Raw genomic sequence first — 4675 nt, forward strand, 5'->3', positions numbered from 1 at the left:
CATCACAATTAGTTGTAGAACATATTTCAGAGTTTGCATGGATTACAATTCCACAATTTTAGGTTTTTACTTCTAGCTGCTCTAAGATACTGGAGACTAAAAGAGATATCAATTTAACGGTTCAGCATTCATATTCATTTGTTAAGTCCTAGCTTCAAACAAGTTTTGTCTGTGTTAGGTAAGGAATGAGTATGCCATTTACCAACTCTTAAATTTTAAAATATCTCTTCAAATAAATCTTATGCTTTCAAACTCTCATTATTTTAATAACACAATTGTAAACTTGGGCTTCCAAAATGTCCAAATCCTAAAAGCCTCATTTTCCAAGAGTAATATAAAAAGACAGCTAACACTGCGGGTGGAAGCTGTCTTGAATTCTACCCCCCGCCCCCAATAGCATTAAGAAACCAGGAAAAAAAAAATCTGGGCTCTTATTAATAGACTTCCAAAATAAAATTTATGGAAGAATTTTGTTTTAAAGAACAATCCAGGGGAAGAGGACATTACTCAAATGTGACAAAACTACTCAAGAAAAAAAAATCAAAGCCTCTTGGCACCAATTCAAAGAAATAGAGCTAACCAGAGTTTGATTATATGTGAGTAATATGAAACTTCTTAACAGGATCAAATGCCTATAACAAAATTAAAGTCCCCCATTGTTTGGCTGTAAAATAAATGAAATCAACATAAGGGTATTTTAGAAGGGTTTAAGGTCACATCCAGAATGAAACGGTAAACTTTCAAACTTAGAAAGCAAAATGGGGTCTTTCATTAGCTGCTTAATACTATCATGTCTAAATAGTAATTCAAAATAATACCCTAATAGGTGCTTATTTTCAAAAGTAATCTAAACTATTAATCATGAAAACTTGTATTTGCTAAGTTTTCTTTTCTGTTTTGCTAAGTTCTAACATAACTGTGCTCAGGTTTAATGAAGACTGTCCTTGGCAGCTCCTCTGAAGAGTACAGAAGCAGTAAATGGAGTAACAAAAGGAAGCCCAAGAAGTCATGGGGCTCTGAAAGTCTTTTCTTTGGCTGGTCATGGCCATTTATATTTCAACACAGAAGGTTAGAGTGTTTGGGGAAAAAGAACCATCTTGAGGAGAAGGTTTTTTGTCAAAGGCTATCAGATACACAGATATTAATCTGACCATTAGACAAAGCTCTTGGATAATGACTTAAAAAAAAAAGTAAAAGAGAAACTTTAATTTGCCCATTGAAATCTTTTATTCTGTTGTTGTTGATACTTAAAGAAAACAGTTTTGCCCATAGTTCACTGTACCTTGGACTTATGATACCAACTTGTATGTGGCTAATAAAGGACCAGGCCAGACTGTATCTTCTTAGGTCTATTTTGTTGATAAATGGCACTTAATAGTGATTCTTTCATATAACCTTTAATATGAACTCATAGGTTGTATTGATTATGCCCCAAGATATGAGGGGCCGATGGTAATTCAGATGGGCACTTCTGAAACGGGGTCAGTTTCTATCCCATTGTAGTCAGATTTTTTGGAAAACCTTGGGGAAAGATTGAAATTTTCCACCAATCTGAGACTGCAGGTGAGACTTTACAACATTAAGTGGAAAAACCAAGAATTCCAACATAGCACCCAATAGCCCTCTACAGTGAGAAAATGAGCACTGTGAACCACTGAAGTAGACAGTAGTCCTTAATGGGACCTCAAAGGCCAAAAAACCCAAAAGGACATTGCTGAATTCATTATGGAAAAGAATGGGCACCAAACCTTGATAACTGTCTCCAATTCCATGGGATTTCAGTGACCTGAAAGCCTGATAAGTGTTTGTACATTTGTTATAATTTTTTGGTCTTGAGGCAATGTTTGAACTCTTTCAAATGGAGTGAAAATTGCTTCTGTTGTCCCTGCAAGTACTGCAGCCAGGCTATGAGTTACAAACGCTGAGGTGCTGACATGCTTATGGAGAAGGCAAGTCCAGTCCTCACTCAGACCAAACACAAGGGCCAGTGTAGTTGTATTCTGCATTAATGGGGGAAGGATTACAAAGTTTTGGACTCCATCCCTCCTCAGCTGAAGTATTGCTCCTGGATTTAGAGTCCATATAGCTTTTGCCAAAAGAGGACCTTCTGAAAAGGAAGAGTGGCTGCTACAATGTTGAAAGCTGCACAGTAACTACACAAGGAATGCTTCATTTCACACACGTTTGTAATACGAGGTGATATGTCTTGTTTTGACAATGCTATGATCAGTGGCCTCTTTTCATGGGCTTCTGAATCCATCATGTTGCCTTAGAACTTTCTTCTTCATGAAGGATATTTTTAAACCTTTGACAGGGGGCTGGAAGCAACGTGACTTCATCTGAATGCTGCTAAGCAAAACCATGGGTTGGGATAAAGGGACAGGAAAAACTGTCTCCTGGTATTCTGAAAACTTGTTTCACTGTAAAATCATCTGGGTCCAATGGTAGCTTTTTGATATCTTTCCCAATTTCATCCATTGTTAATATCTTTTAGGTTCTTGCTTCTGGAGACAATTGTATTAACTGAATTTCACATCACCCAGGATGACCCAACCCACCTGGAGGTCGGCAAGTTATGGAGGCCATGAGCCAGAGCGAGCACAGGCACAGACCTTCATCTTTATTCTTTTTTTTTGCACAAACGTGTTTTTATTTGTACATTTACTCACCATCATGTTCCACTCTAGGCATTTCTAAATTATGCCATCTCAATCTTTATCCTCTATCTTTATGTGCCCCCAACCATTCTCCCTCTATCATACTCACATTTAGCTTCATTCAGTGTCCTTATGTTATTGTGCTGCAATCAGGTAGCATTGTACTATCCATTTCTGAATTTTTACAATCAGTCCTATTGCACAATCTGTATTCCTTCAGCAACAATTGCCCATTATCTACCTTATTTCTATCTCCTGATAACCTGTGTTCTTAAATCAATTTTCAAAGTTCACTCATTAATGTTAGTTCGTGTTAGTGAGACCATACAGTATTTGTCCCTCTGTTTCTGACTAATCTCACTCAGTGTAATGTCCTTAAGGTTCATCCACCTTGTTACATGTTTCATGACTTTATTCTGTCTTATAGCTACATAACGTTCCATCGTATCCATATACTACAGCTTGTTTAGCCACTCTTCCATTGATGGATATTTGGGCTGTTTCCATCTTTTGGCAATCATAAATAATGCTGCTATAAACATTGGTGTGCATATGTCCATTTATGTCCTTGCCCTCAGGTCCTCTGAATATATACCTAGTAATGGGATTGTTGGATCATATGGCAATTCTATACTTAGTTTCCTGAGAAATCACCAAACTGCCTTCCAGAGCAGTTGTACCATTTTACATTCCTACCAACAGTGGATAAGTGTGCCTCTTTCTCCACATCCTCTCCAGAACTTGTCGTTTTCTGTTGTTTTGATAATGGCCATTCTAGTGGGTGTCAGATGATATTTCATTTGTGGTTTTGATTTGCATTTCCCTAATAGCCAGGGAAGTTGAACAACTTTTCATGTGCCTTTTAGCCATTTGTATTTCCTCTTCTTTTTTTTTTTTTGATTTTTTTTTATTAATTAAAAAAAATTAACAAAACATTTAGAAATCATTCCATTCTACATGTACAATCAGTAATTCTTAATATCATCACATAGTTGCATATTTATCATTTCTTAGTACATTTGCATCGATTTAGAAAAAGAAATAAAAAGACAACAGAATAAGAATTAAAACGATAATAGAGAGAAAAAAAAAACCTATACCTCACATGCAGCTTCATTCAATGTTTTAACATAATTGCATTACAATTAGGTAGTATTGTGCTGTCCATTTCTGAGTTTTTATATTCAGTCCTGTTGCACACTCTGTATCCCTTCAGCTCCAATTACCTCTTCTCTTTTTTTTTTTTATTAACGGAAAAAATGAAATTAACCCAACATTTAGAAATCATACCATTCTACATATGCAATCAGTAATTCTTAACATCATCACATAGATGCATGATCATCGTTTCTTAGTACATTTGCATTGGTTTAGAAGAACTCGCAACACAACCGAAAAAGATATAGAATGTTAATATAGAGAAAAAAATAAAAGTAATAATAGTAAAAACAAAACAAAACAGAAACCTATAGCTCAGATGCAGCTTCATTCAGTGTTTTAACATGATTACTTTACAATTAGGTATTATTGTGCTGTCCATTTTTGAGTTTTTGTATTTAGTCCTGTTGCACAGTCTGTATCCCTTCAGCTCCAATTGCCCATCATCTTACCCTGTTTCTACCTCCTGCTGGACTCTGTTACCAATGACATATTCCAAATTTATTCTTGAATGTCCGTTCACATCAGTGGGACCATACAGTATTTGTCCTTTAGTTTTTGGCTAGACTCACTCAGCATAATGTTCTCTAGGTCCATCCATGTTATTACATGCTTCATAAGTTTATCCTGTCTTAAAGCTGCATAATATTCCATCGTATGTATATACCACAGTTTGTTTAGCCACTCTTCTGTTGATGGAGATTTTGGCTGTTTCCATCTCTTTGCAATTGTAAATAACGCTGCTATAAACATTGGTGTGCAAATGTCCGTTTGTGTCTTTGCCCTTAAGTCCTTTGAGTAGATTTCCAGCAATGGTATTGCTGGGTCGTATGGCAATTCCATATTCAGCTTTTTGAGGA

General features: G+C 36.1%; 1 pseudogene; it reads right to left on the bottom strand.

Annotated features, from left to right (window-relative positions):
* Window positions 1–1222: 1222 nt before the first annotated feature.
* Window positions 1223–2456, bottom strand: LOC143678757 (mitochondrial nicotinamide adenine dinucleotide transporter SLC25A51-like; annotated as a pseudogene).
* Window positions 2457–4675: the final 2219 nt, after the last annotated feature.

The sequence above is a fragment of the Tamandua tetradactyla genome, chromosome 4 (assembly GCF_023851605.1).
Source record: "Tamandua tetradactyla isolate mTamTet1 chromosome 4, mTamTet1.pri, whole genome shotgun sequence".
NCBI lineage: Eukaryota > Metazoa > Chordata > Mammalia > Pilosa > Myrmecophagidae > Tamandua > Tamandua tetradactyla.